Raw genomic sequence first — 23,798 nt, forward strand, 5'->3', positions numbered from 1 at the left:
TATACTGTAGTTCATGTATATCTGAATTCTGGTATATGTCTCTGTTTTTTGTCAGTTTTGTTGTGTATTTTTGTATAGAAATGTCAGTTGTGTATGCTATGTTTATTCCCTGTCTTTTGAAAATGTTGGTGATTTTATGGGAGAGTTTGTGTTTGTATGTCATTATGTAACATCTTGTATTTTCTTTCATCTTTTTCTGATTATCCTGTGTAGTCGTTATGGGACTGCGTGTTTGTGTTGGGTTCTGTTGTGTTGTTGCCTGTGGTTTGGTGCTTTCTGCTTTTATTTTACTTTTAATTTTGTAGTTTACCTTTGTGATTGTGATTATTCTAACCATTATTTTGTGCTATTTGCATTATTATGTCCAGTTCTTTTTGGTAGCTTTCTTTGGTGACTGATACTGTGTTGAGTTTATGGAGTAAGTGTCGAAATGCTGCTTGCTTTTGTGCATGTGGGTGGTTCGAGGACCTGCGGAATGGTTATGTCCGTTGCTGTGGGTTTACAGTATATTTCAAACATATGCTTATTGGTTTGCTTTTTGATTGTTATATCGAGAAACTTAATTTGGTTGTTCTGTTCTCTTTCAATTGTGAATTTTATATTTTTATCTATCTTGTTGATGTTATTATATAGTTTCTCAATTTTTGTTTGTGGTTCATCTATTAAGCAAAGAATGTCATCCATATACCTGAACCAATATAATATGTGGTATCCTTTTGCTACTATTTTCGTGAAAATGATCTGTTCAATGTGGTTTACAAAAGTAGATGCTAAGGCTCCTGAAACTGAGGACCCCCATTCATAATTCATCTTCTCATAAATAAAAGTCGTTATTTAATTGGAAAGAACTTTCTTCAGTTATTAGCTTTATTAATATGCATATTTCCTTAATCAATTCATCGGAGAGTTGACTGTAAGTTTTCAGGTTATTATCTATCATTTATAATGTTTCTGGTACTGTAATGTTGAAATACATGCTTTCTATTTCAGATGAGAGGAGTGTTGACGTGCCTGGGACGTTTATATCATTTATTTGTGGTATAAGATGTGTAGCGTTTTCAGTGGTTCAGATGTCTTATACTTTGAAATTTTCAGACAGTAATTTTAACTTTTATCCAGCCAGCTTGTAAGTGGGGGATTTTCTGAAATCCAGCATTGGCCCCAAAGGAAGATTCGGCTTGTATATTTTTGGTTGGCTTGGGAAGACCGGTGCACTGAGATTGCTCTGTGTCAAATTTCTTTTCTCTGTGTCATCCAGTATGATGTCAATATTTCTCAGAGTGTTTTTTTGTCTGGAATCTTTTTGTTGGGTCTGATTTTAATTTTGTAATTTTATTTTGTGAGATGAATCATGTTATTTATTTTACTGTGTTGCCCATGTCTGCTTTCGAAATGACTACATTTTCATTTTGAAGTTTTCTCCCAAGTTTTCTGAGTGCTGCAGATACTGTGTTTTTGTTGTTTTTGTGTTTTTATACTGGTTTTTATATTCTGGATTTCTATGTTTACTAGTTCTCTAGTTAGTCCATTATTGACACTGCTGTTTTCATTCCTAACTTAACTTGTTACAACACTCTCTGCTTCTGTAATTAGATTTTATAAGTAATCATCATCTATTTCTGAGTTTATATTGTATTTTAATCCTTTCTCCAACAGCTGTCTCTCTTTACTGTTTAATTGTGGGTCGATTGAGTTCATTAACCTTGGATAGAATTAGTGTGTGTGTTTTTCTTGTCTGTGTGTAAAGGTATTTTAACCACATTTCCTGAGCAGCATGCACTGCTTTTTGGGCACTGGGTGAACTGTTTTTAATATTTACATTCATATATTTAGGAACAAGGTCATTAAATTTGCGTTTGTTGTTGAAATTTAGGAGTTGTATGGTTATATGGATGTTCAGATGAAGTCTTCTGATTTTCTCGTATACGCCACATGTAAATGTCTGCAATTACATGTAAATGCACGGCAGAACCATTTCTCCCTAAAATATGCTCCTTGTATCTAGCAGAGAAAGCACGACCTGTTTTTACTATGTAATAGGTTTTACATGTGTCACATCTGATTTTATAGGTTCCTGAATTCTGCAGGGGAGACCGTTCTGACTTTAAATTATTTATAACGTTGCTGTGCTAGCTGTTGTTAGTAGAAAAAGCTACGTTGCAGTTATGGTTCTAACATTCATAACTCAACCTTTGTCGACCATCTGTTGACAACAGTCCACAATCCTATGGAAATTCATGAAATCAGAATTTTGCAGTGTGAAAGAAAAGGTTTTAGACTAAACATTTTGGAAGAGTTACAGATCTTCAAACATCATTGTCTGAATGATGGTCTCATATTAAATGAACAACTGCAGTCGTGTAACAAAAATTTAACTGTTGCTTAAAGCCATTTCTTAAAGATGTCTGATAGCTAATTTTGGCTATCCGCTTCCCCGTTACACCCTTAAATACTGTTTTCCTCTCCCTTACTTTTATGATTTACATCCTGTTAATTTGTCAATCACTGTTATATTAATTTCATATAGGTGTTGTTAAACCTTTGTAAATTCTGCTACTTGAGGGCGTGAGCTTTATCATGTTCACGCCATCATTTGGTACGGCCCGCTCACGCAGTCGCTGTTACTCACTCGTGTCCTATACCACTATAGCGCCCTTAGTGGCATATTTATATATTGTTTAAAAATTTTGCTTATACCTGTTATGTAATCAGGTGGAAAATGTTTTAATTGTGGTTTTAATGTTTTGACTAGAGCGATGTCGCTCAAATTTCCTTTTAACCACATGTGAGTATTTTTATGCAATTTTGTTTGTACCAATTAAGTGTTTGTTCTAATGACTACCTGCTATTAATGTACCTTCCTGTGATATTGTTAGGTAAGGTAACAACTTCTTCTGAAGCGTTGAAAACTAGTTAAAGAATTTTAAATTCTATTTGCAACCGGTTGGCTGGAAATTTGTGACATTCACATAAATAAAGCTAAAATAATGCCAGTCTGAAAGTAGTCAACTAAACAGGCATCCGACCACTTTAATAATATATCTAAGTAATTCAGAGATACCAACCCAAGTGACAGCAAGTTCTGGTAGTACGGGGTGAGTCACTAACTATTGCCACCAAGAATAACTCCCAAAGTATGATAGGAGCTGAAAAATTTGTGGGACAAAAGTTGCATGGGACAACGGGGGCCATAATATGACGTCGGTCTTTTGTTGCTAGGTGGGATCGCTTCGTTTATTCAAATGGGATGCTATAGTGTGGTACTTTTTTCTGATAGTGGCTATCGAGACGAATTCAATTATGCATAATAGTAAGGTCTTTGAATGTCAACGAAGGTCACAAGGGTGGCATGATGGTCCATTTACAGAAGGTTTTCGAAGTGATGATCATTGGTATCAATGCAATGCTGCAATCATCTTACCATGGATTTAGGGGTATTCCTTATCACTTCGGCACTAACCGAAGCACATGCTCTGACAGTTCTCTCTCACATTTCTTCAGGTAGTTGGAGCGTCATTATAAAGAATGTCTTTTAAGGATCCCCACAAGAAAAAATCCAGAGGCGTCAAGTCTGGCGAACGAGCCGGCTACGACACATCTCTTCCGCGTCCAATCGAACGATTTGGGAATTTTCTCTGCAGCTCATTTCTAGCCATCAGCGAGAAATGTGCCGGACACACATTGTGTTGAAACCACATTCTCTTCCTTGTTCCTTCCTATAACAGATCTAATGTTTCTTGCAGAAGTGTGGTGTACTTTCTACCATTAAGATTTCCTTCGATGATATAGGGGCCTATAATTCTGTTCTCCAGAATCCTACACCATACATTGGTTCAAATGGCTCTGAGTACTATGGGACTTAAATTCTGAGGTCACCAGTGCCCTAGAACTTAGCGGTCGCGCGGTTCCAGACTGTAGCGCCTAGAACCGCTCGACCACCCCGACCAGCCACCATACATTCACCGACAACGGTTTTTGGTGTGCAAATTGCCGCAGCCAACATGGATTTTCAGTTGCTCAATAATTCATGTTACGCAAATTAACATTCCCATGGTTCGTGAATGTAGCTGCGTTAGTAAATAAAATCAAATTAATAAATGTGTCATTCGTCTGAAACTGAGCTCATCGTGCGATGCACACAATCCGTACAAGTTCTTGATGGAGAGTGTTATGGTAAGGATGATATTTATGGCAATGCAGAACACGAACTACACTACTCTGGCTCATGCCAGATTCCCTTGCGATTTGACGCGAACTAACACAAGAACCTTGAACTACAGTGGCAAGAGTACCAATTTCCGTCTCCTAGTTAGTAACTTCCCTTTGCGGGATATGTTTCTGATGCGTTAAAAACCCACTTTTTCTCAATGTATCATGCACATATTTAAATGTACGACATGTAAAATGAGTACGTTGGCGATATCTTTCAGTGTATAAGTCTCTAGCTCTCATTGAATTTGCCCGCATCTCGTGGTCGTGCGGTAGCGTTCTCGCTTCCCACGCCCGGGTTCCCGGTTTCGATTCCCGGCGGGATCAGGGATTTTCTCTGCCTCGTGATGGCTGGGTGTTGTGTGCTGTCCTTAGGTTAGTTAGGTTTAAGTAATTCTAAGTTCTAGGGGACTGATGACCATAGATGTTAAGTCTCATGGTACTCAAAGCCATTTGAACCATTTGAATCTCATTGAATTTCCTTGGTATTCTCCGTAAATGAGAAGCATATAGACTTGTTCTTCGAAGGAATACATCGTTCCATTCGCTTGATTTGATGATGCTAGTCATACCGTTCCAATTAGTGTAGTACAGTGAAACCATCGAATGGTGTTTACATGTCAACGGCACATTAGATGGGTACGCCGTATTCGGCGAATATCTACTACTTGCGAGATATACGAGAGAGAATTGTCAGAGCACGTGCTTCGATATGTGCCGAAGTGATAAGGAATACCACTCAATCCATGATAAGAAGATTGAAGCATTACACTGATACCAATGGTCATCACCTCGAACAGCTTCTGTAAATGGACGTACTGCCACCTTTGTGACTTTTGTTGACCTTCAAAGACTTTAGTGTTGCAAATCATTGGATTAGTCTCAATAGTCGCTGTCAGAAAATAAGTACCAAGCTATAGCATACCCTTTAAAGAAACAAGGTTGACCTTCATATCTCTGACGCGACCCCATCTAGCAACAAAAACCGACGTCATAGTATTGCACCGTTGTCCCATGCAACATTTGTCCCACAAACTTGTCAGCTACAATCATGCTTTCCGAGTTATTCTAGGTGGCAATATTTAGTGACTCACCCTGTATAATGTGAGCTGTTCAGGCTAAATGACACACAGTAAATACAGCAGCCCACACTAACTTATAACATTTGCAGACATCCAACCAGCAGAAAAAAAAAACCATCTTACCACGCACCCACAGATGAAAACTCGCTGTCTCAGGTTCTGCTTCGGAAACGAGCCAGTTAGCCGAAGAACAAACAGCGCCCAGTCTCGCCGTATCGCAAGTTTCCGGCCAGCGCACTCTTCCCTGTTGCGGCTGCCCCACCGCGGCAGCCGAGGCGTGCAGTCAGATGCAACGGCCGTTGCCTCTGCTGGTGTCTGCCAGCTGTTTGTTGCTCGTTTCCTCTCATAAACAAGCCACCAAAGTCCCTTCAAAAATGGTTCTGAGCACTATGGGACTTAACTTCTAAGGTCATCAGACCCCTACAACTTAGAACTACTTAAATCTAACTAACCTAAGGACCTCACAGACATCCATGCCCGAGGCAGGATTCCAACCTGCGACCGTAGCGGTGGTGCGGTTCCAGACTATATGCGGAGGCGCCTGTGTCGCGATGTAGGCGAGGCAGCTCCCCAGTTGAGATACTGGACCATCCACGCAGCGGATTTTAACGGGCCACGGCTGCTGGCGTCTTGTGACGGCAAAAAAGTACACTACTGACCACTAAAATTACTACACCAAGATTAAATGCAGATGATTAACGGGTATTCATTGGACAAATATATTACACTAGAACTGACATGTGATTACATTTTCACGCAATTTGGGTGCGTAGATCCTCAGAAATCAGTACCCAGAACACCCACCTCTGGCCGTAATAACGGTCTTGATATGCCTGGGCATTGAGTCAAACAGAGCTTGGATGGGATGTACGGGTACATGCTGCCCATGCAGCTTCAACACGATACTACAGTTCATCAACAGTACTGACTGGTGTATGGTGATGAGCCAGTTGCTCGCCCACCATTGACCAGACGTTTTCAATTGGTGAGAGATCTGGAGAATGTGCTGGCCAGGGCAGCAGTCGAACATTTTCTGTATCCAGAAAGGCCCGTACACGACCTGCAACATGCGATCGTGCATTATCTTGCTGAAATGTAGGGTTTCGCAGGGCTCGAATGAAGGGTAGAGCCACGGTTCGTAACACATCTGAAATGTAAAGTCCACTGTTCAAAGTTTCGTCAATGCGATCAAGAGGTGTCCGAGACGTGTAACCAATGGCACCCCATACCATCACGCCGGGTGATACGCGAGTATGGCAATGTCGAATACACGCGTCCAATGTGTGATCACAGCGATGTCGCCAAACACGGATGCGACCATCATGATGCTGTAAACAGATACTGGATTCATCCGAAAAAACGACGTTTTCGTATTGGTGCACCAAGATTCGTCATTGAGTACACCATCGCAGGCGCTCTTGTCAGTGATTCAGCGTCAAGGGTAACCGCAGCCATTGTCTCCGCGCTGATAGTCCATGCTGCTGCAAATGTCGTCGAACTGTTCGTGCAGATGGTTGTTGTCTTGCAAACGTCCCCATCTTTTCACTCAGGGATCGAGACGTGGCTGCACGATCCGTTACAGCGATACGGATAAGATGCCTGTCATCTCGATTGCTAGTGATACGAGGTCGTTGTGATCCATCAAGGCGTTCTGTGTTACCCTCCTGAACCCACCGATTCCATTTTCTGTTAACAGTCATTGGATCTCGACCAACGCGAGCAGCAATGTCGCGATACGATAAACCGCAATCGTGACAGGCTACAATCCGACCTTTATCAAAGTCAGAAACACGATGGTACGCATTTCTTCTCCTTAGACGTGGCGTCAGAACAACGTTTCACCAGGGAACGTCGGTCAACTGCTGTTTGTGTATGAGAAATCGATTGGAAACTTTCCTCATGTCAGCACGTTGTAGGTGTCGCCACCGGCGCCATCGTTGTGTGAATGCTCTGAAAAGCTAATCATTTGCATATCACAGCATCTTCTTCCTGCCTATTAAATTTCGCGTCTGTAGTACGTCATCTTCGGAGTGTAGCGTTATTAATGGCCAGTAGTGTATACGTCTGGAGGAAAGTCATTTTCAGAAGTAATATGTGGGCTCCGAGAACGACTGAGAAAGAAGAACTGAATGAATTCAATTGTGGGGCCACTGAAGTATGAGAAAGGTAAACTGAAAAATACGGAACGAAATAAAGAAGAAGCAATAGAAATAAGTAAGGAAAGAGCTTTATGAAGGAGTCCTACGAGAAGAAGCGTTTGTGAAATTAAAATTCCGCCTTCTGTCTCTTCCTCCGTGTCCAGCCAGTCGCGCCTGCGCGTTTGTCACTGTTCTCGCATCAGAGAACCCGTCTGGCAGCGTGCGGTCAGCAGCAGGGCCACTCCGAGGTTTCTGCGTCGGCGCGACGGTACGGAAGAGCAGTCTGCTGTACAGAGAAGTGCGGCTGTGAAAATCTGGAGGTCGACGCTATGGCTGCACGGAAGCGGCTGACAGTACCGTGGCGCGTCTGCGCGGGACAGACAGTGGCCCGTCGGCTGGCGATATCTGTTGGGGGGTATTGTGGGGGTCAGCGGTACGGAGAAACCGCGGTGACAGCTTGAGTCACCCGTAGGAAGTTTCTGTATCCAGTAGCTGACAAGAGGTAGGGTGGCGACGGGCCACCTTGGGAAACTGCCCGCACATTTTTGCGTCCGGCAATTCCGGCACAAGCACTCACCGCCGCTGACAGTTAGGAGAAAAGAGATTTTCGGTTCACGGACAGGAAAAGAGACAGAAAGAGGAAGATAATGGAACGGGATGTGCCTTGCAGCCGGGCAGCATATGGTGAGTCACAGCAGTCACCATCGGGTATGGCCAAAACATACGTGGACGAAGCCTGTTTCGAGAGTAGATGGTATCTTTCCTGGTGTCCAGAAGACGACGTCACCAGGACAGAGACGAGGAACTATAAAGAGCTTACATGCTGCAGAAGTATACAGAACACCAGGTCTACTGTTCTTATGTCCTAAATCTATTCCTGATTGGTTGACTGCCTGTTGGTGAGAGATTAGCGTGCGGCAGTGAGCAAAGTAATAAAGTCAGGTGCTGCTGTTGAATTTTCAGACACGGTGTGGCGGTTACCAGTTGTGATGTCTGTACTGCCTTGGTACTTATGTACACTACTGGCCATTAAAATTGCTACACCAAGAAGAAATGCAGAATATAAACGGGTATTCATTGGACAAATATATTATACTAGAACCGACATGTGATTACATTTTCACGCAATTTGGGTGCATAGATCCTGAGAAATCAGTACCCAGATGCCCACCTCTGCCCGTAATAACGGCCTTGATACGCCTGGGCATTGAGTCAAACACAGCTTGGATGGCATGTACAGGTACAGCTGCCCATGCAGCTTCAACACGATACCACAGTTCATCAAGAGTAGTGACTGGCGTATGGTGATGAGCCAGTTGCTCGCACACCATGACCAGACGTTTTCAATTGGTGAGAGATCTGGAGAATGTGCTGGCCAGGGCAGCAGTCGAACATTTTCTGTATCCAGAAACGCCCGTACAGGACCTGCAACCTGCGGTCGTGCATTATCCTGCTGAAATGTAGGGTTTCGCACGGATCGAATGAAGGGTAGAGCCACGGTTCGTAACACATCTGACATGTAACGTCCACTGTTCAAAGTGCCGTCAATGCGAACAAGAGGTGACCGAGACGTGTAACCAATGGCACCCTATACCATCACGTCGGGTGATACGCCAGTACGGCGATGACGAATACATGCTTCCAATGCGCGTTCACCGCAATGTCGCCAAACACGGATGCGACCCTCATGATGCTGTAAACGGAACCTGGATTCATCCGAAGAAATGACGTTTTGCCATTCGTGTACCCAGGTTCGTCGCTGAGTACACCATCGCAGGCGCTCCTGTCTGTGATGCAGCGTCAAGGGTAACCGCAGCCATTGTCTCCGAGCTGATAGTCCACGCTGCTGCAAACGGCGTCGAACTGTTCGTGCAGATTGTCTTGGAAACGTCCCCATCTTTTGACTCATGGATCGAGACGTGGCTGCACGATCCGTTACAGCCATGCGGGTAAGATGCCTGTCATCTCGACTGCTAGTGATACGAGGCCGTTGGGATCCAGCACGGCGTTCCGTATTAACCTTCTAAACCCACCGATTGTATATTCTGCTAACGGTCATTGGATCTCGACCAACTCGAGCAACAATGTCGCGATACGATAAACCGCAATCGCGATAAGCTACAATCTGACGTTTATCAAAGTCGGAAACATAATGCTACGCATTTTTCCTCCTTACACGAGGCATCACAACAACGTTTCACCAGGCAACGCCGGTCAACTGCTGTTTGTGTATGAGAGTTAGTTTGGAAACTTTCCTCACGTCAGCACGTTGTAGGTGTCGCCACCGGCGCCAACCTTGTGTGAATGTTCTGAAAAGCTAATCATTTGCATATCACAGCATCTTCTTCCTGTCGGTTAAATTTCGCGTCTGTAGCACGTTATCTTCGTGGTGCAGCAATTTTAATGGCCAGTAGTGTATGTATTTATACTGCATTGCGAGTGTGATTCAGTCATTGTACGTAGCCATAAGATTTCCTGTGTTGTGTTATTTTATCTGAGTCGTGTTCTTCATAGTACTTGTGTAGATAATAGAAGCTGATGCTAATACAGTATATCTCTTGCTGTGACAGTTTAGCATTTAGTATACAGAGTTAATCTGCATGAGCACTTACGAAGTGGCTCTGGCTGATAATGTGATACCTATTCATGATTGGTGCCTCACTTTTATATCTTAGGACCGAATAAGGTTACTGTTTAAAGATACTGAATTTGCACAGAATAATATTTTAAGACTGCTGTGTTTTCCTGAGCCCATGTAAAAATACTTGCTGGGTTTGGTATTGTTTATTTTTTAATATTACCTGTCAAGGATTTGAATTAATATCTTTTAAGCTTTTATGTTACGACATGTTATATAAGCTTAAGCAATATGGCGGTCATCTAGAGTAATATAAAGTATGCAGCGTATCGGAAATTCCTCTTGCAAGCTTCTACGATTTGTACAGGCCAATGAGTTTATATTATTCTGGAGGGAATCTATGTCAAAAACGTACCGTACCCGTGTTAGTGCCGTTTGGAAACACCTTTGCTAGGTCATCCATGTACAATTCCATGACAGTCATGTTACGAAAAAGCTACGTCGGATCAGCTGATGTCATTTGACGTCTATCCTACCTGTCTGACAAAACAAATATTTTATTTTATTGCTGAAATGGCGATGTATCAGTTTCTTTAAGTCCCGTAATGCTATGTTACCACCTAGCACGGTATGTTGTATTTATCATGGAGATGTACCGACTAGTATTTGTATAGGATACGGCGATGCCAACATAGATCTGCCTAAATCGTTCATCAAGAATTGTAATTAGCGATTTCGGCTGTTGAAATTTTTGCTTCTACATTTAATTATAATGTATGCTTCCCAGTAAAGATTATTTAAAAGTAAGGTCGCCCAACCGCTAGCCTGAATCCCACACCACCCAAGGCCTTTGTTACGCATCTGTGCTACGGCGCCCAGGCCAGAGTAGTGCAGGAAGCAGCATTAGAGGGATAAATAGTGCAGGCAGGGAACAAAAAAGAAACAGTAGAGGATATCTGGTGTAATAGCTACATATGAAAATAGAAAATAAGTGTGGTACACGGCATTAGTCGTTAATACGGCTGTGAGGCTCATCAAGGTAACCAAAGGGCATTCCTCAGTGTTCGGTCGGCAACGTTATAGCGACGGTAAAATTTTTTCCGTGTCCGTGAATGGTGTGACACTCGCGAATGCTGTCACTGCAACGAGTATTTACAGTGTTTAGTGTGGCGTGACGCTAACTTTTCTGTTCTTATGTTTGTTAAATCTAGTTTTCGAGTGTGGCGCTTTTATTATTTGCGCAGAAGAATAAACCGATGAGAGTGCCATTTTGTATTTGTACTTGTATTAAACCGTGGACCAGAAAACGACGGAGAGGGTTCGCCCACCGTAGCCCTGAGTGGTTCACAACCCTACAACATGCCACAGCAGCCCAACCACCCCACCGCCGCCCCACACCGAACGCTTATTGTGCGGTCCGGCGCCCAGGAGACTCCCCCCCCGGTAACTACTCATATGAGACGAGTGTAACTCCAAATATTTCCGTGGTAGAGTAATTATGGTGCATGGTACGCGTGTGTGGAAACGGTGTTTGTGCAGCAATCGCCGACACAGTGTAACTGAGGCGAAATAATGGGAAATAGCCCGCATTCACCGAGGTAGATGGAAAAACACCTTAAAAACCATCCTCAGGCTCGCCGGCACACCGGACCGCGGCACAAATCCACCGGGTGGATTCCTGCCGGGGACCGGCACGCCTTCCCGCTCGGGAAACACCGCGGGCCGGCAGAGTGTCAATGGGCTAACATAGATCGAACATTATGCATTCATAAGGATAATTGAGAAGCGTAACTAAGAAACAATATTTAGCAGTCAGTCTTAATAAATCGTGTTGCCTATCAGCAGCCATTGGATAGAGAATCGTGCAATTCCTACCGGGACTGCAAGGCGAGGATTTCGTTAGCTGTGCGTGATTTTGCGACAGCATCTCTGTTCACGTAACAGCGGATTGGCTGTAGTGAGTTTCAAAAGACAAGTGTACGGTAAAGCTAAGGCTCCGCCTACTGGCCGTGTCGAGCTTTTCAGTATCCATCGGTCACCGTGTCGTCCTCTCTCAGTGCTGTCATTCAGATGTAGCATGAAGTGACACCGTGTCGGGACACCTCTCTCACTGTCCAGTATCGCAGACCTTGAGGCACTGCATCTCAAAAATGGTTCAAATGGCTCTGAGCACTATGGGACTTAACATCTGCGGTCATCAGTCCCCTAGAACTTAGAACTACTTAAACCTAACTAACCTAAGGACATCACACATATACATGCCCGAGGCAGGATTCGAACCTGCGACCGTAGCGGTCACGCGGTTCCAGACTGAAGCGCCTAGAACCGCACGGTCACACCGGCCGGCCACTGCATCTCCCTCAAGTACCTTCTGAGTTGGTATCATCAGGCTGATACACCCCTTTCCAGTCCTCTCAGAGAGAAAGAACCTGGTCCTCCACATAACAGTGTCACAGGCCGACCACTTGGCTCTAGAGGCAGTACTCGGGTGTACGATACTTAAGATTAAACTATCATTACAATAGGGCATCTTTGTGTTACTTCACGGAACTAAACAATTAGTCGTTCGATGTGGTAGTGGCAGAAATCAAGCGGGATTTGTTTACTGAAGTAGGAACAAACCGTGCTGTTTCAGGGAAAGACATCTTGCGAACGATGTATCTCAGTCTTCTTTCTTTCGTAAGATGACCATCTCAAAAATTGAAGTGGTAGTCGGCAGAATGTTAGTTCTCCATGGCGTCAGCCTATTTTTAATCATTATATTCATTAACAAAAGTAGTTTTTAACGATTCCGATTATAACTGACAGCTGTTGATATGCATTATGGTGCTACCGCTACGTTACCACATGTATCTAGGTGCGGTGAAAGTTGATTCGGATGTTATTACGCTGTATTAAAAAGCCAATGTCGGAGAAAAGGATTATTTTGCTTTCAGTTTTTACAGATCCAATGACGATCTGGAACAACATAAAAACTTTGAAAGTGGTTCAAAGGGCTCTGAGCACTAAGGGACCGAACATCTGGGGTCATCAGTCACCTACAACTTGGAACTACTTAAACCTAACTAACCTAAGGACATGACACACATCCATTCCCGAGGCAGGATTCGAACCTGCGACTGTAGATGTCGCACGGTTCCAGACTGAAGCTCCTACAACCGCTCGGCCACACGAGCCGGCTCCTTTGGAAGTGACCTCTGTTGAGTTACAAAGACTAAATGTCAAGAGCTCCTCTTGCAAAACTGTGATACTGGTAAGCTTCATATTGTGTGTATATGATCGGAGCATGACCATTCTCTAGATGCCAGTTAACGTCGCAGCGTCAATGGTTTGTTTGGAAAAGTACGAAGCACGCTGACTATGAAACGATCGTGCTTTAGAACAACATGTACCCTACAAAGAGGGGATGAGAGTTGTAAAATTTGTTACACCACAACGACGCGATATAAAAAGTAAAAAAAATATTAACCTCTCGCAGAAGGCATCAGAGTGTGTATGGATCTCCTAGAATACGTTTTACATGACGCAGTTATTTCGAATCAACCACAAAATATGTATCGAATTCTGTGCGGTAGTTGAGACATCGTAGCTCTTGCCCACTGTGTTCGCTGCGGTCAGTACATCTACATCTACATAAATAGTCTGCAAGCCACCCAACGGTGTGTGGCGGAGGGCACTTTGCGTACCACTGTCATTACCTCCCTTTGCAGTTCCAGTCGCGTATGGTTCGCGGGAAGAACGACTGCCGGAAAACCTCCATGCGTGCTCGAATGTCTCTAATTTTACATTCGTCATCTCCTCGGGAGGTATAAGTAGGGGGAAGCAATATATTCGATACCTCATCCAGAAACGCACCCTCTCGAATCCTGGACAGCAAGCTACACCGCGATGCAGAGCGCCTCTCTTGCAGAGTCTGCCACTCGAGTTTCCTAAACACCTCCGTAACGGTATTACGCTTACCAAATAACCATGGACGAAACGTGCCGCTCTTCTTCGGATCTTCTCTATCTCCTCTGTCAAGCCGACCTGGTACGGATCCCACACTGATGAGCAATACTCAAGCACAGGCCGAACGAGTGTTCTGCAAGCCACCTCCTTTGCTGATGGACTACATTTTCTAAGGACTCTCTCAATGAACATCAACCTGGCACCCGCCTTACGAACAATTAATTAATTCCACTTCAGATCGTTCCGTACGCATACTCCCAGATATTTTACAGAAGTAACTGCTACCAATGCTTGTTCCGCTATCATATAATCATACAGTAAAGGATCCTTCATTCTATGTATTCGCAATACGTTACATTTGTCTAAGTTTAGGGTCAGTTGCCACTCCCTGCACCAAGTGCCTATCCGCTGCAGATCTTCTTGCGTTTCGCTGCAATTTTCTAATGCTGCAACTTCTCTGTATATTACAGCATTATCCGAGAAAAGCCGCATGGAACTTCCGACACTATCTACTAGGTCATTTATATATATTGTGAAAAGCAATGGTCCCATAAGACTCCCCTGTGGCACGCCAGAGGTTATTTTAACGTCTTTAGGCGTCTTTCCCTTGAGAATAACATGCTGTGATGTGTTTGGTAAAAACTCTTTAATCCCGCCACACAGCTGGTCTGATATTCCGTAGGCTCTTACTATGTTTATCAGGCGACAGGGCGGAACTGCATCGAACGCCTTCCGGAAGTCAAGGAAAATGGCATCTACCTGAGAGCCTGTATCTAATATTTTCTGGATCTCATGAACAAACAAAGCGAGTTGCGTCTCTCACGATCGCTGTTTCCGGAATCCATGTTGATTCCTACAGAGTAGATTCTGGGTTTCCAGAAGGCTACCAGTCCATCCGCCCTGTGGCTGGCTTGCCGCACAGTGGTCTGCCTACCTGTGGAGGCGGCCGCGCCCATCTCGCCGCCGCCCTCCCGACCAGGCACTGCCGACCCCTGACATTTGGCCGCATCAGCGGTTACCGGCGGCCAAATGAAATTCTCATGCCCACCGGCCCGTCGTCTTCCTGAAAAGTGTTTATGCTTTCCAAATTTTTTCATAATGTCGAGTCTGCTGCTTACACGGATGCACCTCAACAATGAATTTCCAGTCGGGACCACAATGGAAACTAGTGTTAATCAAGTACTGTAGAATATCCAAATTTCCTTGGCTTTGTTCTGTTTTGACATATACGAGGGTAATTCAGTAAGTATCTAAACTTCCGTTCTAAATAACTTAATATCGACAGTACTGCTTAGTCCACTCCCCAGCCATCAGATGCAGCCGATCACTTGTTGCGAATCAGTTTCCTTCGCAATCTTGCGAAGAAGAGGAGAGTAGGGTAATAACGTGCACTTAAACTACTTTTCAAATTTTCTCTTTGACTGAACAGAGAGAAAATGTTAAATCATATTAGCTTGTCCAGCAATCAATTTTGTACAAGTTTTTCTATTGATGTTTGGAATAATAAAGTTACCTACATTTCTACAGTTATTCCACAAAAAAAAAAAATATTACACTACACAGTATTTTCCAAAGGGTTGGGCTAATACTGTGCACTATGATGGACGAACAATGTAATATACACTACTGACCATTACAATTGCTACACCAAGAAGAAATGCAGATGATAAACGAATATTCATTGGACAAATATATTATACCAGAACTGACATGTGATCACATTTTCACGCAATTTAGGTGCATAGATCCTGAGAAATCAGTACGCAGAACAACCACCTCTGGCCGTAATAACGGCTTTGATACGTCTGGGCATTGAGTCAAACAGAGCTTGAATGGCATGTACAGGTACAGCTGCCCATGCAGCTGCAACACGATACCAAAGTTCTTCACGAGTAGTGACTGGCGTATGGTGATGAGCCAGTTCCTCGGCCACCCTTGACCAGATGTTTTCAATTGGTGAGAGATCTGGAGAATGTGCTGGCCAGGGCAGCAGTCGAACATTTTCTGTGTCCAGAATGGCCCGTACAGGACCTGCAGCATATGGTCGTGCATTAACCTGCTAAAATGTAGGGTTTCGCAGGGATCGAATGAAGGGTAGAGCCACGGACCGTAACACATTTTAAATGTAACGTCGACTGTTCTAAGTGCCGTCAATGCGAACAAGAGGTGACCGAGACGTTTAGCCAATGGCACCCCAGGCCATCACGCCGGGTGATACGCCAGTATGGCGATGACGAATACACGCTTCCAATGTGAGTTCATCGCGATGTCGCCAAACACGGATGCGACCATCATGATGCTGTAAACAGAACCTGGATTCATCCGAAAAAATGACGATTTGCCATTCGTGCACCCAGGTTCGTCGTTGGGTACACCATCACAGGCGCTCCTGTCTGTGATGCAGCGTGAAGTGTAACCGCAGCCATTGTCTCCGAGCTGATAGTCCACGCTGCTGCAAACGGCGTCGAACTGTTCGTGCAGATTGTCTTGGAAACGTCCCCATCTGTTGACTCATGGATCGAGACGTGGCTGCACGATCCGTTACAGCCACGCGAATAAGATGCCTGTCATCGCGACTGCTAGTGATACGAGGTCGTTGTGATCCATCAAGGCGTTTCGTATTACCCTCCTGAACCCACCCATTCCATATTCTGCTAACAGTCAATCGCGATAGGCTACAATCAGACCTTTATCAAAGTCGGAAACGTGATGGTACGCATTTCTCCTCCTTACCCGAGGAATCGCAACAACGTTTCATCAAGCATGCCCGTCAACTGCTGATTGAGTATGAGAAATCGGTTGGAAACTTTCCTCATGTCAGCACGTTGTAGGTGTCGCCACCGGCGCCAACCTTGGGTGAATGCCCTGTAAAGCTAGTAATTTTCATATCACAGCATCTTGTTCCTGTCGGTTAAATTTCGCGTCTATAGCACGTCATCTTCGTGGTGTAGTAAATTTAATGCCCAGTAGTGTACAAAACACCAAAAACAGGGCAAAAATAAAACACTTGAACAAATTACAATTTTCGCTTTTATTAGTAACACCAAAAGATAAAATGTAAATATTTATATATTAAACTCAGAAAGAAAACAAAAAAATTAATATCTTTCCTAGGTACAGTGGAACATGAACAAAATGGTCTCAGTTTCTTTCGGTTGACGTGGCCTAATGTAAACAGGAACAAACACGTTATTCAGCATGTATGCACGCAGACTGCACCGATGAATGAAAATTTGTACCAAGGCCAGGTAAAAAATTTCTTTCGTCTGTTCAGTCTCAATAATACACCGTAGATGTCTAGGATTTGGAAAGGTTTCTGGTACCATATATCTTAATTTGATTTTTATCAGCAGTATGATAACCGCTACATTCAGAATGCATGAATCCGCAGCAAAACACATGTGTGAACGGGAGTCCCATGTTTTTCTCAAGCTCTCCACAGTAAAATCAAATGGAATCGTTATCAGCATATGTTTCTCTGTCTCATTTGACAGGAGTTCCGCCGAAATTCTTAGGGTCAGTGTCATCCATCATTCACTGTAGAGTTTGGATAATGGTAAGTTCATATCTTAATATAATGAAGAGTGTTATTAATGTGAAACTACAGAGGCCTCATGTTAGATGAAGAACTTCTGAGCTTGTTCCAACTTTTGGCGTTTCACTTAGATTTTTCTGTAGGTAATACTTCTTCCTGAATATGCCTGCATCTAGGTGTATAATTCCCGTTTTACTGAAACTAGAGAAACCCTTTTCCGTATTTTCAGTCCTCGTGAAGGCTTTGCAAAGGTAGCGCAAATTTCATAGCGTATTATTTAGTGGTGCGTGTTAGACTCCATGAAACAGTCCGTTCCTTGATTAAGCAAACTGATCAAGCTGCTGAGGAAAGAAGACACTTCCAAAGGTTATAGTTTAGGAGAGCAGTGGGGTGCTAGGGCAACGACAGATATTCCATTGCCCTAGTAGAGGTTGGAGGCTTCTAGAGAGACGGCTAGTGTGATTCCCAAAATTGAAAATAATGGTATGGCTATTGGATGTCTTGATAAATTTTGCAGAGCGACGTTAAAAGTTTTATTGTTTGTTCTCCGTTTCATGTAAGACTGATAATGCGGTTTCGTTCAGCAATCATCATTCATCACCCTGACAACAACCCAATACTTCATCTCAACCCTGCCATTGCCGACGTCATTTAACATTGGCCTCTACGCTTTGGACAACATGACTCACTCTACACTATGAACACGACGATGTACGCGCGTCAGTTATAGACTAATTTGGTAGACTAGCTTGAGAATCTCCCTGCTTACAATGCTATTGTAAAGAAAACCAACACACGAATTCTCTAATATATACTGTGCAGTGCAACGTTCGAGAGAAAATTGCTCCACGGAAGTCAAGCACGGATATAATAAGACGTTCTCAAAATCCCCAGAAGATGGACAGGTTTGGTTTAGCTGAAGTGTTTCCTTCATTCTGAAAGGTGCGCCCTGTTTAAGGATCCAGAGCTGAGAGACACCGCCAGGCTCCGAATTACTACGACGCTTGAATGAAGGCTTAACCGTTTTCCCATTACAAGTAAATAGTTAAGGTACCAGCAGCCAATGGTGAGAAGGGCCACAACGGGATCCAGACGGATAACATTATGCTAGTGTCCACGAGACAAGCTATCCTCCACACGAACTTTTAAAAAGAAGCATGAGAAGTTTGGAAGACTGCGCATCGATGGAAACCCAGCGTCAGTCGATCATTCGATGACATGGCCGCATGAATCAACCAATGACAGGGAGGATCCCTTGGGAAAGTTAGTGCACTGAGAGCAGAAGCAGGGGCCGCTGCTAAATCAGAATCAGTTCGATCATTGAGTAAAACAGTTGAGTCGGTTAGCAGTGAGAGTAATCTGTGTGGGTGGTATATTTCGATCATTCAGTCGATGATCATGGTGAGCTTATTGAAGATAATGACACTCTGAACTTGAGTTCATTGTGAGGTGACCCCACTGTCGGAGACCTTTTTTTTTTCAGGAGACTGATATGCTCCTTAGTAAGTGATTTGCACTAACTGTTCTGAATTCCCTACTGTTTCCAGACTCTGAGTCAGATCCTTGTATTCATTCCGGTATCTGTTGTCTCTTTGTGACATCCTCATTTTCCATTCTGTATCAGTTGATCTTTGTGGCGGCCCAGTGCTTGATTCCTACGCCATCCCACTACGATTTCCTCGTCTACCATCACTTTCCAAATATAATATTGGAATCACAAATACAAGTTCATTACACGTACTACAAATAACACTTTTCGTGCATGTTGGAAGTTAGAGAGTATTTACATCCAGACAATAACAGCACGTCAGTCACCAAGTGGGGTTCGACTTAGTACGGAAGAGTGAGACGAGGAACAAGTTATGCTTCTCAGAGCTCAACATGGAAAGCTGTGGTATACAAGTATGAAGGCTGCAGGCCGTCAACCAACATCCACGCAACACCAAAAGAGATTCGGTGGGCGACCAACATGTGTTCCAACATCACATCAGCCATACAAACTTCGTCTGCTAGTGAGATATTTAAGGCTCCGCTACTGACCCAATCACTGATTAGTATCATGCCCAGTTAAATTGGTTCTTATTTTATTTTGTATTGATGATTTGTTAACTATGACAATAATAAACGTAAATGTTTCCATGTCAGTTAATTTGCATGATTTTACTACAGTCTGGCACGCAGTGTGTGCGCCATATAACTATTAACTGACATGAATTCACTACACAAAAGAAGTATGTAACGACTGGTACAATGCGACCTGGTGGAAAATGGGTGTCGGTTCCAGAGACATATAATTACACACAACACAATGCTGATCTGGTGACATTTCTATGAAGACAGATGAAGACAATCACTCATTATAGAAAAGGACAGCCATGTACAGAGCATTGTTCATTGGTCTCGGCTGTTTATAGACAGTCGTTCTCTCTCTTAACCAAAAAAGGACAGGTCAGATAAGTGTGCCGGATGCAACCATAGGGAGTGTAAGAGAATGTTCTGTACGGACTCGAAAAAGATTCAACGGTTCGTGTACGCTGATAACTAGAAATACTGCAGCAACTGTGGACAACTTTGCAGTGACGGTTACGTACACTGTAAATCTCGTGCTACAGTCAAAACCAGAAGATAATGACAGTCGCCTTCAATTTTGCACCAGAATCCACGTCGCAATTGAGGATAAATATTTCGCCTCGAGGTTGATATTCAGTGACGAAGTAACGTTACATTTACCTAGAAACGTTAACTGCCTTAATTTAAAACTGTATGACACTGAACATCCTCATGAAATTATGCAGTATCGACGAGATTCGCCAAAGACTCTACAAGATCAAAATAATTAATGATGGATGTACTAGGTATAGCATGCCAAACGACAATGGACATGGTAGTGACCCCATATGGTCTATTCCGAAGAAATACCTGTTCTTCATGCGTCTTCACAATAGTCGTATCCATGTGTCGAGGTTACTGGGACAACGGAACGTTGCACATACTGAAATTTTCACTGTCACGCGGGGACAGCACTTGGCGTCATGTTACGGCGTGCCACCTGTTAAACCTCTGGTTCTGCGCTGTATACTCAAGTAATGTGACCACCTGTCAATGGCCTGAGTAATCACTTTTAGCAGCATGAACCGCGGCGAGACGTGCAGAAAAAAGAGTCGTTGAGAGAAAGTCGTTGAGGTTTTGCGAGGCACTGACAATTATGCTGAGCCATTCCGGCTCCAGTGCTGTGACCAGGCTGCGCTAGATTTATCGGTTGCGGGTTCATGGAACGAGCTGGTCACACATTTTCTAGGGTTAGGTTCAATACTGGGGAGTACAGTAAACTCATCCTGGTGATCCTCGAACGTACACCGCAAAATGTGTGACACGTTGCATTTTTCTGTCGGTAGATACAATCTTCCCCAGGAGAAACAAGCGGCACGTACCTTTATGGGTGGACATGGTCTCCAAGGATAGAAACGTACTTCTATTCATTCATTGTGCCTTCCAGAATGACGAGGTCATGAAAACATTCCTCAGAACATAGCACTCCGTCCTCCGGTCTGGACCCTTCCTAAGACTGTTGGAGGCTGCTTTCTGTTACGCTGACGTAGCATAAAACGTGATTCATCTGAAAAGGCCATCAGCCTTCTTTGCCGATGAACATCGATCAGGCACCTGCTTCGGAGGCACATAGGCATCAGCGTTCACTGAACGGTCGTTAAGTTGATACTGTTGGTAGACCCTTGGTTCATTTAAGCCAGGGGTAGTTAAAGCTACCTCCTTCTTTAGTGTCTATGTTCGCAGAAAAGTTTTCCAACTGCCCACCACTTCCACAGGATTCGTGATTTGCAAAGTATGGAAACTACTTTTATAAAATGTATAAATCAGATTTATAGTAAGTAAGAGCATATAAGAATAACTACTTGTCAAAATTTTATGGAAACCTAATGATAATATTTTTAAAGCCTCTACTGCCTATTGCTTACCATGAAAGCTGGAGCACACACTAGTGGGCAGTAGGGACCAGGCTGACTACCACTGATCTACGTGGTCAGTTGTCCAACAGTTGCACGTCTGTTCACCTGTCCACCTCTTTGCAATGGTCATTCACTCCTATCATATGTAGTGCACACTGCATCACAGATGCCTTGCTTCTGGTTATAGAACTTAGCCGTTTCGGAGACAGCTCCTACCGTTTTCCTGAATGCCAATGATCATGCCCTTTTGGATGTTCAGATAAGTTGCTCCGTTTCCGCAATACTACAGCGACTACACTGTTTACAGCGCCCCCCACCCCGGCCGACTTGCTTTATAGTGCTAGTGCTGCCGCTTGCTTGCTGTCTGCGAGTGGTTACTGCACGTTGACGTGGAACATATACGATGGCACTTTAATGTGATTGGACAGTGTAGTTACCTCACATCTGCACAGCATCCTTTGCATTTCGGGCGTCCTAAACCGGTACTCTATGTCTTGTGTTCCAAATCTGTGTGACGTTATCATTGAATCAGACAATGCAAGATGTCATACATCCCAAGCTGTCTTGAACTTCTCATACATATCCTGAAATCTCACAAACTGGAGATTTCTGGTCATGGGTTGCTGAAACACTGGCACTTCACCATTCGCCTGCGACTAAAACGGATTAACTCTGGCACAGAAGTCAGTCAACATGATGTGATGTACCCACACATTTTACACAAGCCCACTTCGACACCATACCCAGAGGGGTTAGAGCCGTTGTTGCCACCATAGGTGGCAACTTTGTGTACTAGATTCCGCGGCCGACTATGTCCTCAACAGAATTAATTATATGTTCCTCCTATTATACTGTATATGGAAAATAATTAAAATTTTGCAATCTAGTATCCTTCGTTTTGGTACAGTTTTAAAGGCCAGAAGTGCACAACATGAAATGTCTGCCCTACAATAACAAGATTGATGGTCACAGGTACTATACATAATAACAGTCATTTTACTCTCCTAGAAAAACTCAGGTTTTATGGAACTGATGCCTTTACACCCAGCTTGTTTCAATCATAGTTAACAAATGGAATTAGAAAGGCTTTGCTGAACTATTCAGACAATGTCGGAAAAATAGAAAAATTTTTGACGGAGGGAAAAAGGGAATCCCATAGGGTTTAATTCTGGGCCCACTCGTCTTCTTTATACATGTGATTAACCTTCCACTTCAGATTCAACAAACAAAATCGGTACTTTCTAAAGAAGCTACTAGTGTTATAATAAACCCCATTAGAAAGAAAGCATCAGAAGACTTGGAAAATGATATTTTCCAAGCAACTATTAGGCGGATCTCAGAAAATGGACTCTCCCTGAATTCTGAAGATAATCACTACATTCAGTTCTGTGTGACAAACAGTTATACCAACAATTGATGTACCACATGAAAATAACTCAGTAGATAGTATAGCCCACTTACCGATTTTGGGTGTATATATTGATGCAAACAGACCTTCTCAAATAACTGAGTTTAGTTATTTTCGCTCTTCGTGTAATTGCTAATCTCTGAAACAAATGTGTCAACCTCCTGATATATTCTGTATATTTCCACTGAATAATGCCTTGAGGAATAATTTTCTGTGGTTATTCATCACTTGGAAAGAGAGTATTGATTATACAAAAGCGAACAGTAAGAGTAATATACGGTGTTGACGCACGGACGTCATGTAGGTATGTCTTCAAGGAGCTAGGTATTTTAACTGCACAGTCATAATGCATACATTCGTTAATGAAACTCATCATAAGCAATTAATCACAATTTGAAAAGAACAGTGATGTCCACACCTACAACACTAAATTGATAAACAACCTTTATTACGCACTGTTAGTGCTCAAAGTGCCTCAGACAGAAGTTCAGTTTCCAGCAACAACAGTTTTTGGTCATTTGGCTAACGACACCAAATGCCTGACAGGTAGTGGAGCAAGTTTTGACCATAATTTAAAGATCATTGTTCCTGAACAACTCCTTCTATTCCATTGTCAAATTGCTGTTTAAAGATTGGAATCTAGTAAAAAATAAAACTAACAATAAAAACATTAAATTAAGTGTAATTGTATGAGTAGGCCTAAAAATAATGTTTCATTAATGTTGACGTTAATCATGAACACTGTCCTGTAAACTGACTCGTTCCACATCATTTCGATAAGAGAATCGTTAAAATAATCTATGAACATGAAACTAATTAACTACCAAACTAACTAAGTCTAAGAACAGTCAGTTTCCCAGCAACAGACTACCTCATTACTTGAAAAGAACAGAGTAAGGCAACACCTGTTTCATACGTTTACGTAATGTAATTAC

The sequence above is a fragment of the Schistocerca cancellata genome, chromosome 8 (genome assembly GCF_023864275.1).
Source record: "Schistocerca cancellata isolate TAMUIC-IGC-003103 chromosome 8, iqSchCanc2.1, whole genome shotgun sequence".
Taxonomy (NCBI): domain Eukaryota; kingdom Metazoa; phylum Arthropoda; class Insecta; order Orthoptera; family Acrididae; genus Schistocerca; species Schistocerca cancellata.